Here is a 13498-nt window from a genome sequence, read left to right on the forward strand (position 1 = left end):
CCCCAAGAGTTAGCCCTCTCACAGTCTTCGTTGTAAGCTTCCCCTTATACCCCAGTTTCACCCCTAATTCCCCCCACCCCGGAGTTTTTCCTCATTCCGTAAGGCTAGCTCTTTTGCCATCCTAACAATCTTCCTCTTACTCTTCCCAAACTGGGAGTCTCCCTCCTTCCCAAATATGTTCTAAGCAACGGCAAAAACTAAAAATTCCCAGTTTTTTCCCTCCTCAAATGTTGCGCCCCCTCCCCCGAAGTCTAGGCGTAAGCCTAACCTCTCCTTCTGCACCTCCAAGGCACTTTCTCAGCAGCCTCTCCGCCAAGCGTCTACAATGAGCGGCGCTTCTGGGGTCCCTGACAATAAAGCGAGACCACCAAGAGTCCCCTTTAACAACGGGCAGGGGCGGCGGCCTGGCCACCGCCATCCTCCTTGTCTTCTCCCGCCGGGCAGAGAATGGGGGGCCCCAGGGTTCCGTGGGGACTCACCGGCAGGGCCCAGAGGCGGACGGCAGGAGAGAAGCGCCAATGAGGGTAAAGAGAAAGAAGTCGGTCTCGGTTCTCCGGCAGTGCCTGAGAGCGGGGCTCTGTCGCCGGAGGTTGTTTCCTTTCATTCGAGGAGAGACGGGCTCGCGGAGCGCCCTTACGTCGCCCCCCTCGCACGCACACGACCCACAGAGCGTTGATACGTCCCGAGCGCGCCGCGGGCCCTGATTGGCCGCAGAGAGGGGGCCGCTGAAGCCGCAGAGACACAGCGCATGTGCAGAAACCACCCCCTGTACGGCTCGAGGCGGCAGGCCCCGCCTCCTGTTCGCGCGCGGACCTTCTATTCTCCGCTCCGCCGCTCCGCCAAGTGTTTGGGGGCAGGATCCGAGGAGATAAAGAGATTCAAAGATATCGCTGTGGGTTGGGCGGAGAAGGGGCAGGGTTGGGACTGGAAACCGTTGGACAGGGGCCCTGGGTAACCAGTTCACAACAGTGATTCACGTAGACAGGCCTTATCCCTTGCACTTGTTCACCGAGGCCTTTTCACATCCATTATTTCATTGTACTCTCATGGCATCTCTTTCAGGTCCTCCGTTCATTTTATTGCCAGGAAAGACTGAGAAGCTCGTAGTCGAGTCAGCCTGCCTGCATTTCAATCCTTGGGCGAATCGTTTTAACCTTTATACCTTTTTTTTTTTTGGTCTTTAAAATGAGGATAAAAATAGTGCCTCACGGGTTTGTGGTAAGGAAGAGATGAAATAATGCAACTAAAGCGTGTTATTAGCATCCCTGGCATATAATAGACTCTCCATAAATGCTGGGATTATCATAATCAGAAATGATAAGGTGATTTTCTTTATAATCTACACATGTAAACCAGACACCTAGACGAGTGCTTTCCTCTTTGGTGTATTGGAGCCATGCTTGGGTTTGAACTCCAGCTCCGCCACTTCTAGCTGTATGACCTTGATTGCTTTGTATTACCTCTCAGTCCCTCAGTTTCATCCTGTCCAAAATGGAGATCATAATGGTATTTGTCTCAAAAGGTAGTTGTGAGAAATGAGATAATACATGTAAATCACACAGAATAATGCCTAGGCATATAGTATGCCCTATGTAAGTGTTAGCTTTTGTTATTTGCTATGGGCTTCACAGACTTTAACAACAACAACAACAACAAAAGCCTTAACAAACTAGTGAAATTTTAAAGATGCTCTTCAAGAGCCATTTTTCCTGTAGTGGGGGTGGATTTCCACTGTTTTGATCCAGTGCTGTTTCTATACTGTTCCGTCAGTCTTTTTACTTTTCTCTGCAATGTCAACTTTAAAGTGTAATTTCCCAAGCAAACAGTGACCATGGTGGTGTGACGTTGAACTCTTCAAATAGGTACCTAATAAGGGTGGACAAATCAGCCATTTAGCTGCAAGGAACCCTTAGCCCTTTTACCCAAGGCCCTGTGCTGTGAAAGGGAGTGGCTAAAGATTTGCATAAGAAGATCCAGAATGTGTATTCCAAACATTTATGGTGTACAAAAAGACAGGTTTCCCAGCATCATTTTCTACCAGCTTTACACACTTACTGATGCCAGGATGAGACTGACAAAATACAATGCCTAGGCAGTATGCCATCTTTTTAAGTCCCCGCCCCAAATCCCCACATTTTGCTATCTTTTATTCCTTATTCATTATTTCATCCATGCATTCATTTCAACAAACTTTGATTCAATAAACACTTGCAAAACTACTAAGTTCCAAACACAATGGAGACCTAGATCAATACAACTCAAACCTTGCCCTTGAGCTCATGGTCAAAAAGAAGAGACAGCAAGCAGACATATACAGTATGATGTGATAAATGCTATATTAGAGACGTGTGGCTGGTACAGACATCTTCTGCCTATTATGTACAAAGCACTATGCTGAGGTACGACACAACAGTGACTAAGACACAGCCCTTGCCTTCAATTGTTTACAGTCTACCAAGAAAAAGATAAATAGTTACAATAGGAGATAAACTACACTAAGTGCCTTAAAAGGTGGAAAGGAAGTGCAGAGAGAGTTCAGGAGAGGGAGATATCAGTGACTCCAGTTACTTCCAGGCCCCAAGTCTGGTAGCCAGTCCCAATTAGCATGACTGATAGATGCAGCCTGTTATTTCAAGGTCTACAGAAAGGAATCGGATTGTGATAACATGCCCTTAATGCCTGGGGATATAGCATGAGATCTAGTCATCTCTTACTGATTCACCAATACACTCTTACCAACACTCTTCCAGTTTTTTTCTTCAGGCTCAAGATCTCACTTTTTCCACCTCATTCTCAGCAAAGGCATTAACTTCATGACTTATTTAGCAAAGGGCCATCTGAGCTAAGCTACTTTATCTTATACACCTACCCTCTCATGCTGCCTTCAAGACTCAGAGAAAGAGCTGTCCCGCTTGCTTTCTAAAGCTTTTCAAAGCTGTGCTTTTAATTACATCTTTTCCATGCTCTGGAGAATCCGATTCCCTACTTATTACCTGCTCCAGCAGCATCTACTGCCCTGCTCTCATTTGCCTTCAAACTATGGGATTCATCTCCTTTCACTGCCAGACTGCAATTGCTCCTTTGCCTCCAATTGCTCTCCAACCATTCATTCAGCAGGCATTTACAGACATCTTCTGTATGCCAGGTATTATGCCAGACCCTGGAGATTTGAAAAGGAACAAGATATGGCTTCTTATCAAAACACCAAATTGTATACATTAAATATGTACAATTCTTATTTGTCCATTAGATCTCAATAAAGCTGGTGGGGGGCAAACAGATGAAAAAAAAAAAAGGGGGGCACAGCTTCTGCCTTCAATAAATTCTCAGTCTAATAAGGAAGAAAAACAGGTGAACAGAATTTTAGTATAATAGGTGAACTGCTATAATAGAATTATCTACCACAGGGATTGGTGGACTCAGTCCAAGAAATACATACTGGGAGGCAATGTTTTTAGTTGGGTCTCGAAGGACAGGTCAGGGCCCAGAAAAGTCTGTATTTTACATCACAACTTTACAAAAAATATACTCCAAGGCCACAGTTGATCTTTTTGCCAAATTCAACAGCTTTTCTCTATCTTCTTTTTTTTTTTTTTTAATTGAGACAAGGTCTTGCTCTGTAGGTTGGAATACAGTGGCATGATCACAGCTCACTGAAGCTTCGACCTCCTGTGCTCAGGTGATCCTCCTACCTCAGCCTCCTGAATAGCTGGGACTAAGGTGCGCAACACCACGCCCAGTTAACTTTTGTACTTTTTTTTGTAGAGACGGGGTTTTGCCATGTTGCCCAGGCTGGTCTGTCTTCATTCTTGATATCTCTGTTACATTTGACATTTTTGGTCATCTACTTGTTCTTAAACTTTCACCTCCCTTGGCTCATAACAACAATGCCCTGACTCTGGCTCTCTGGCTGCTCTTTTTTTCTTTCATAGGTTTCTCTTCTTCTTACTTTATAATATTAACATAAGGCTGACTCTTCCCCAGATACAGTCTTAGACCTATTCCAGGTCTAGTAGTTCTTAAACTTTGGAAGTGAGAAATACCCGGAGAGCTTGTTATAAGTGCAGATTTTTTGGCACTGCCCCCTGGAAATTCTGAAGGTTTGGATCCAAGAATCTGCCTCTTTAAACTACCCAGGTATTCTGATGTAGATCTGTTAAGGACTAAGCATTAAGAAACCCCCCCTTTTTTTTTTTTTTTAAAGAATTGAGACAGCCCCTTGACTTTCACTACCCTGTAAACCAATGCTTAGCAACCGCATCTGCTCTGCTTAGATCAGCCCTGCTCTTGACTTCAAATCACGAACTCCAGTACATGCAAATCATCCTCTTCAGCAACTAGGAAGTGACTCCTTTGCCCATTTTCAGTGTTTCTGTATAAGATACCGCTAGCATTTCTGCTCCTCCTTAAACCAACAACTAAATTCACCTACATGTGACCTCCTGATTATAATCAACACCAGTAGATCACTCATGTATTCATTAAATACATCTTGATCACCTACTATGTGTTAGATTAAAAATTGATATGATTCATTTTGGTGTAGTTGGGGAGATGGGCTTGAATCATGTAATCGCATAAACAAATGTAAACTTGCAAACATGACAAATGCAAAAAGAAAATGAAGTATTATGTATTTGCATTTTGTATATTGAATACATTTTGTATTTCTTATTCTTTATTTTTCAAGTGGATGGATTAAGCATTTTAAATGTTCCTGTGGGGGGAAAAAAGCTATTTATTTGTATGAAATGCTGCATAAGATTCAGATGTCCTGAGTACTAATCACTGGCCTGCCACTAACTAGCAGAGGTTACTTGGGCAATTCATTTGCTGCACTTAGCTTTAATTTACACATCAATTAAATGAGAATTGCGAGGTTGTTATGAGACACAAGAGAGATAATGATGATTGTGAATGTTCTTGTCCCAACAAATATGAAAGATGGTTTTTAAAAATATATCCCTTCACTGTCATATCATCTGATTGATCTACCTACTAGTGTTGGTTTCCAGCGTCTACTTAGTTTTTGTTGCTTATTTTTTAATTTTCACTTACTGTATTGGTGAGGCTTTATAGCATTCTTTTTTTTTTTTTTCTTTTTTGTTCTTTTTTGAGACAGAGTTTTGCTCTTGTTGCCCAGACTGGAGTGCAATGGCACGTTCTCGGCTCACTGCAACTTCTGCCTGCCAAGTTCAAGCCATTCTCCTGCCTCAGCCTCCTGAATAGCTGGGATTACAGGCGCCTGCCACCATGCCTGGCTAATTTTTGTATTTTTAGTAGAGACGGGGTTTCACCATGTTGGTCAGGGTGGTCTCGAACTCCTGACTTCAGATGATTCACCTGCCTCGGGCTTCTAAAGTGCTGGTATCACAGGCATGAGCCACTGTGTCCAGTCAACGTTCTTAATTCTATCCAGCCGATGGAAATACTCAGGCAACTAACTGAGGAGCTGGGGACTCTGATGGACTTTGTTGTTGATATCTCTTCCTTGTTTAGCAATTTGAGGCTGGGTATGGTATAGACACAGCTCAGGAAACTAGCAACTGTGGCAGGGGAAATGCTTAGAGACACAGCAACATCTCTACAACATTGTTTATTGAGTGCTGAATAAACACAGAAGCTGAACTTAATTTAATATGTTGATGGCAATATTGCAGAAGTAACTAAACTTCACAGTACTGGTGCAATCATGAGTCATTTCAAAAGGAGTTAACTCTGACTGCAGACAATGTATCAGGCACTGCACTCGGTACTTTGTGTATATGGTCTTATTAGATCCTTACAATAGCACTGAGAAGCAGGGAATATTATTAGTCCCATTTCACAGAGGAAGAAACTGTTGAGCAATTAAGTAACTTGCTCAAATTCAAACAACCAGGAAGAGGAAAGACCATGTTTCAGGGCTACATTTGTTTTAGCTCCAGAGCACAAGCTCTTAATCACTGTGCTGTACTACCTCTTATTTACTTGCTCATGTGTTTATTATCTGTCTCCCGACTAGAATGAAGCTCTATTGGAGCAGGAGCTTTGTTTTGTTGTGTTCGCTGCTCTATCCTCAGCCCATAGAACTCTGTGCCTGGTTAATAGTAGGCACTTAGTAAATATCTACTGAAGTAAGGCCCTGGAGAGAGAAGGAGAATCTAATGAAGAATGGGGAGAAGTGGAACTGAAATGGAATGAAATCATTTCATGAATTTGCTTATAATTTAGCAGCCTGATTCCTACCCCAGCGACTCTGGCATATGTGTGAAATGGAGCCCAGCAACTATATATTTAAAACAAGCTCCCCAGGTGAGATCGTGATATACACAAATATATGAGAACCACTGACCTGCAGCCATCAAAGTGAAAAAAGAAAAAAATAATAACATGGCTGTCTCATCAGTTACATTGAAATGTCCAAGAGACTTCATTCTGATTAATATCATTCTTAGGCATGTATTTTAGTGAGGACCCGCACGAAAAACTAGCTTTACCACTAGCTTCTCCAGTGAGCCTGAGAACCTTTGTTCCTGTAACCAACAGCCCTATTTTGATTGTTGATTAAATAACATGATCAGACAGATATACACTACTCTCAAATATTATAATAATAAGTCTAAAAGGTAGAGTAATTCCATATGGATAAGATTTGTGGGAAGCTAATATTCACAATAGGACATAATTCAGACAGAAAGGCAAAGAATCAAATGGCCTGGACACAAATCCTGGTTTCAGGTTAACTTCTCAGTGTCTTCATTGTCTCATTTGTAAACTAAGGATGCTAGGAGTACCTTTCTCAAGGAGTTTTATAAGGATTGTGTGAGAAACTTACCACAATTTTTGGCTCATAGAGCTCAATAAAAGTTAGCTACAAGAGCTAGTTTATAATCAGCGATACCGAGTGGTTTTTATCTTATTTTACTTAGGAATAGCTAAGTTAATTGTCTCCAGTTTTCCTGATAAGGAGAATAGGAGACAAAGGTCTTTGTTTCTTTTTGGGTTTTTGTTGTTGTTGTTGCTGCTGTTTGTTTATTTGTTTTGAGATGGAGTGTTGCCCTGATGTCCAGACTGGAGTGCAATGGCTCAATCTCGGCTCACTGCAACCTCCGCCTCCCAGGTTCAAGCGATTCTTCTGCCTCAGCCTCCTGAGTAGCTGGGATTACAGGCGCCTGCCACCACACCCAGATAATTTTTGTATTTTTTAGTGGAGACAGGGTTTCATCATATTGGTCAGGCTGGTCTCGAACTCCCGACCTCATAATCCACCCATCTCAGCCTCCCAAAGTGCTGGGATTACAGGCGTGAGCCACCACGCCCCGACTGGGTCTTTGTTTTTTATTCATGCTGTTCTTGCTTCCTAGAACTCCTCTTGCAACATTCTTGGATTAGCTGAGACCTAGTGGCCTTGAAGATTCAGTTCACATGTCAGCGTCCAAAAAGCCTTGACCTTATCCTTTGATTAGGTGAAGCCGCCCTCCTCTTTGCTTCCATAGCGCTCTGGCCAGACCTCTATTTCATCACTTACTGTATTATATTTAAATTAAAAGTATTTCATCTGTCTCTCCCACTAGATCTTTGGGAGAAGGGACCATGTCTTATTCTTTTTATATCCCTGGGAGATATCCCTAGCACACTGCCTGTACAATAAATATTTGCTGAACTTTCTCAGATGAACATGTGAGAGATCCGATGGTTACTACTCTTGGAAGAGCTTGTCCTATCTAAGATAGCTGTCCGTACTCTGGGCCTTGGCTCCTGTTCCTCCCTGTTGCCCTTACAGTCATGCAATACAATTTAGCACTTAATTATATATCGTATAACATATATTATTCTCTAATTGCTTCATATGTTAATCCAGCACTTATTTCCTCTTCCTTCAGGCACTAAGAAGTGATTATAAATTGAAAGTGGATGATCCAGCTGTAAGCCACACCCAGCTGTCACTCAACTCTGCTTACTGAATGCCCCAGTACTATGAATACAACTATTAGTCACCAGAGGTGAGGTGAATGCAGATGAAAAAGTAGCATGATTTAAAACTACTGCCTGCAGCAGTACGTTCACACAGTAGGCACTCAAGAAATATCTGTTGAATGAATACATGATTTTATAAAAAGAGCAGTGCACTTGGTTAGGCTAGAGATCGGGAGCCCTGGCTTCTACTCAGATTTCTATCACTTCATTTTGAACTTGGAAAGTCATTTCTTGTTTCTGGGACATGCTTTTATATTCTGTAAAATATGAAGGAAAACCAGAAGATCTTTAAAGTCTCTTTCAAGTTTGTTTTCTATTTTTATTTTTATTTTATTTTATTTTTTGAGACAGGGTTTCACTTTTGTTGCCCAGGCTAGAGTGCAATGGCGCGATCTTATCTCACTGCAACATCCACCTCCCAGATTCAAGCCATTCTCCTGCCTCAGCCTCCCAAGTAGCTGGGATTATAGGTGCCCACCACCACACCCGGCTAATTTTTTGTATTTTTAGTAGAGATGGGGTTTCACCATGTTGGCCAGCCTCCTGACCTTAGGTGATCCACCAGCCTTGGCCTCCCAAAGTGCTGGGATTCCAGGCGTGAGCAACCGTGCCCGACCCTCTTTCAAGTTTAATATACAATTCTTCCTCCAAATAGTTTGAAAATTCCTCAAGTAAGCACAGATATATGTCTTATGTACATCTTCATAGCACCTAGCACAGTGCTGCACACACAAGCGGATTTGATAAATACCTAAAAAGTTAGAACCATCACGCTCCATAGTCACCTATAACCAACATTAAAATGAAACAAAATAACCAAGGGACACTAAACTCTACTGTGAAACATACCTTATCTCTAAAAATGAGCCCTAAGGGAAAAATAGGAGAAAACCTGAAAATCTCTTCTAATTGTTGCATTTCAAAATCTTTAAGATATTTGTGATTTAAAATCCTAACTTAGCTTCCAGTTTACAATCAAGTTATTTCATTAATCGAAGTAAAAATTGAGTGCAGACAGAGTAACAATCGCAGCTTAATCTTAGGCCCTCTTTTCTCTCTTCTTGGTAATCATTCACACTCATCACATTATTTACCATGTTCATTACCACTGGGACTGATGACACACTCATTTATCTCTCCAGCCAATATCTCTCTAGCCAACATTTTTCCCCTCAATTCTAGGATCATATATCCAACTGCTTATTTGAAATTGCTTAGTTATCTCAAAGGCATCTCAAACAATGTATCTAAAAGAGAACTCATGATCTTCTCCCTGGTACTGGCCCACTGTTTCCCAACTCAGTGACTACACTTCTATCCACTCAGTTCTGCAGGCCAAAGACCAAGGAATTATTCTTGACACTGCCCTCTACTTCACTCCCCACATTCATCTCCACTTCATCATTAATCATGGCAATTTTGCTTTTTTTGTTTTTGATATGGAATTTCGCTCTTGTCACCCAGGCTGGAATGCAATGGCACTATCTCAGCTTACTGCAGCCTCTGCCTCCCAGGTTCAAGCGATTCTCCTGCCTCAGCCTCCTGAGTAGCTGAAGTTACAGGTGCCTGCCACCACGCCTGGTTAATATTTGTGTGTGTGTATTTTTAGTAGAGGGGTTTCATCATGCTGGCCAGGTTGGTCTCGAACTCCTGACCTCAGGTGATCTGCCCATGTTGGCCTCTCAAAGCGCTGGGATTACAGGCTGAGACACTGTGCCCAGCCTGCAATTTTGCTTCTTAACTGTCTCTTGAGTCAGTGTATTTTTCATTATCTCCAGTATCTCTACAATCTCTAATCTGGACCATTCTACTACCTTACTAACTAGTTTATCCTAGTTTGATTATTCTCTCCTCCACATTCCTTCAAATGTCATTAATTCATTTAGTCATCAAAAAATATTTATTGAGTGCCTACTATGTATCAAGTACATGGAATACAGCAGTGAACAAAACAGACAAAAATCTCTATTTTCATTGGGTTTACATTTTAATGAGACAGAGACACACTAAAAATAATATGTAAAGTACATAATAGTGTCAGAGATTCACTTCCAGCATGATGAATTAAGGAAGTTAACAGATCTCCAAAAGCAACTACTATAAAGCTGGACAAAAACATCAAAAACAATTATTTCAGTGCTCTGGAAAGCTACTAAAGGCATAATAGGGTGACCAATCATCCTGACTTCCTTGGTACTATCCCAGTTTTAGTGCTAAAAATCCTGTATTCCAGGAAAGCCCTCCCCAGAATGCAAAAAAGTCTCATTTTTCAGCAATGGTTGCTCAAGTTTTAGGGCAAAGGTACCAAATCCGTACCCGGTCTCCCAAAATAAGGGTTGAAAGCAATACTGTTTTTAGTGTCAAGTAGATATGGCATAGATGCCCATAGTCACTGTCACTGTTTTTTGTTTGTTTGTTTGTTTTGTTTTCTTTTGAGATGGAGTCTCACTCTGTTGCCCAGGCTAGAGTGCAATGGTGTGATCTCGGCTCACTGCAGCCTCCGCCTCCCTGGTTCAAGCGATTCTCCTGCCTCAGCCTCCTGAGTAGCTGAGATTACAGGTGCGCACCACCATGCCCGGCTAATTTTTGAATTTTTACTAGAGATGGGGTTTCACCATGTTAACCAGTCTGGTCTCGACCTCCTGACCTCAGATGATCCACCCGCCTCAGCCTCCCAAAGTGCTGGGATTACAGGCATAAGTCACTGCGCCCGGTCCTGTTACTGTTTTTAACCCTGACCACTCATGATGGCAACCATGATTTGCAGTTCACAATAATGGATGATCCATTGTTGCATCACTCCAAGGGATGCAACTTAAGTGTGCAATTTCTGAGCATTGCAATCATGAACAGTTAACATTGTATCTTTGACTTTGCCTGTGGATTACGTGGTGTGATTTGTATGGAGATAGGGCTACTTTGATTTTTAACATTATAAATATGCTAACCATGTGTTCTAAGTGCTCAGATAAAAGGAGAATGATTACAATACTAACCCCAGCTTGACCCAGAAATTACCAAAAAAGAAGACTAAATGACCATATTGTTTTAATAATAGATAGAAGGACACATGCAACTTGCATTAGGGAGGTAAACAACCAAAACAGAGCATACTGGGCAATAAGCAGAAAACAAGTTGGGACTAGGCACGGCAGAGATGGATATGAAAGAACGTATGGAAACTGAATCTCACAGTCCAGGGTGAGATGGATAAGTACTATAAACCAATGAAAAGTTTTTGATCTTCCCCAAAGACACTAATGTTAACTCAAAATTGATGGCCACTGATTTAACCTAAATATGCCACATGCAGAAATATGTATCATTGTATCATTCATACATGAAACTGAATAAAGTTACATTTCCTGTTTAAGAGATTGCAACTTAAATGTCCTGTGGGTGAACAAAAGGGAAAATCTGGGTATGAGATGTGCTTCCCTCATACAGTGTAGCACTGATTTTGTCAGATTTTACCAGAAATCAAGCTTTGTACAGTAGTATATCAAGCGACTTGTCAAATCACTGTTTCTCCTACATTTTAGGTACTTTGATTTGAAAAATGGAATTTCAAATCACCTTCTTGATTTCTATGATGATCAAAATTAAATTGCAGAAAATATAAAACAAAAAAGATTGTTGATATCTTGTCTAAAAACAAACTAAACTTTGCTCATCTATTTGCATATTCAGCAGACAGTACAAATGTAAATTTTGGAAATCAGACAGCTTTAGAACGCCAAATAAAATGTCACCAGAAAAGAACAGTCAAATTAAATAAAACTTTCTCAGTTTCCTTACCAAACCACTAACTTATTTGGAATTCAATTTTGATTTCACAATTACAAGTTATTTCTGTAATTTAAAGCCATTTTCTCTAAGAAAGAGAGGGTTAACTTATGATGGCATCCAATATGGTTTGCAGTGTTTAAAAATGATGGACATTCTAGACATGAATAAACCTATATGATTAATTTATAGACGCTGAAAACCTGATTGACAAACAGCTGGTTTACCAAAAGCAGCCTGACACTATAAAGTGAATGAACATTTTTCAGGAGCTGGGAACTAATTCCTACAAGTCTAAAAACCTGATGTTTTTGCTTAATAAAATATATATATTCCATGCTCAAACACTTCTGAGAGGACATTTTAGCTTTTACATTTAAGTCTTTGATAAATTTGTTTTAATTTTTGTACATACTGGGAGGTAGGGGTTCAATTTCATTCTTTTGCATGTGGATATCTAGTCGTCCTTGCACCATTTGTTGAAAACACCATTCTCTCCCCTGTTGAATTGTCTTGGCACCCTTGTTGAAATCAGTGGACCATAAATGTGAGAGTTTATTTCTGGACTCTCAATACTATTCTATTGATCGATATTTTAGCCTCATGCCAGTACCACACTATCTTCATTACTATAGTTGTGTAGTTAGTTTTGAAATAAGAAAGTGTGAATCCTCCAACTTTGTTCTTTTTCAAGATTGTTTTGGCTATTCTGGGTCCTTTGAATTTACAGATGAATTTTAGGATCAGCATATCAAAATCTGCAACAAAGCAAGCTGGGATTTTTATAAAACATGGCATTGAATCTGTAGATCAATTTGGGGATTATTGCCATCTTAACAATAATAAGTCTTCTGATCCATGATCGTATGCTTTTTCGTTTTTTAGGTCTTTAATTTCTTTTTTGTTTTTCTGAGATAGGGTCTCACTCTGTCATGCAGTCTGGAATGTAGTAAAAGAGGTTTGTACCACTACACTCAGCTAATTAATTTTTTTTTTTTTTTGAGATGGAGTCTTGCTCTGTTGCCCAGGCTGGAGTGCAGTGGCACGATCTTGGCTCACTGCAAGCTCCGCCTCCCAGGTTCATGCCATTCTCTTGCCTCAGCCTCCCAAGTAGCTGGGACTACAGGCGCCCACCACCACATCTGGCTAATTTTTTTTTTTTTTTTTTTTTTGTATTTTTAGTAGAGACGGGTTTTCACCGTCTTAGCCAGATGGTCTCAATCTCCTGACCTTGTGATCCACCCACCTCGGCCTCCCAAAGTGCTGGGATTACAGGCGTGAGCCACTGCACCCAGCCCCCCTTTTTTTTTTTTGACACAGAGTCTTGCTCTGTCACCCAGGCTGGAGTGCAGTGGTATGATCTTGGCTCACAGCAACCTCTGCCTCTAGGATCCAAGCAATTCTCCTGCCTCAGCCTTCCGAGTAGCTGGGATTACAGGCATGTGCCACCATGCTCTGCTAATTTTTGTATTTTTAGTAGAGATGGGATTTCACCATGTTGGCTAGGCTGGTCTCAAATGCCTGACCTCAAGTGATCCACCCATCCCGGCCTCCCAAAGGATTACAAGCATGAACCACCACGCCTGGCCTAAAATTTTTTATAAAGACGAGGTCTCACTATGTTGCCCAGGCTGGTCTCAAACTTCTGAGCTCAAGTGATCCTCCCACCTGGGACTTTCAAAGTGCTAGGATTACAGTTGTGAACCGCTGCATGTGGCCTTAATTTCTTTTGACACTTTTTTGTAGTTTTCAG

The 13498-nt window shown here is 41.3% G+C and overlaps 1 protein-coding gene across 3 annotated transcripts in view; it reads right to left on the reverse strand.

Moving 5' to 3' along the window:
• PHF6 (PHD finger protein 6) overlaps positions 1–635 on the reverse strand; it is a 56169-nt gene extending 55534 nt beyond the window's left edge. For 2 of the 3 annotated variants that reach the window (XM_009198277.3, XM_009198276.3), the window contains exon 1: positions 480–597. The gene's annotated coding sequence lies outside the window, so the exon portion shown is untranslated. Of the gene's footprint in view, positions 1–479 lie in introns of all 3 variants that reach the window. The other variant, XM_003918301.4, reaches the window with a different exon arrangement.
• Positions 636–13498: the final 12863 nt, after the last annotated feature.

This window comes from Papio anubis, chromosome X (genome assembly GCF_008728515.1).
Source record: "Papio anubis isolate 15944 chromosome X, Panubis1.0, whole genome shotgun sequence".
In the NCBI taxonomy this organism is placed as follows: domain Eukaryota; kingdom Metazoa; phylum Chordata; class Mammalia; order Primates; family Cercopithecidae; genus Papio; species Papio anubis.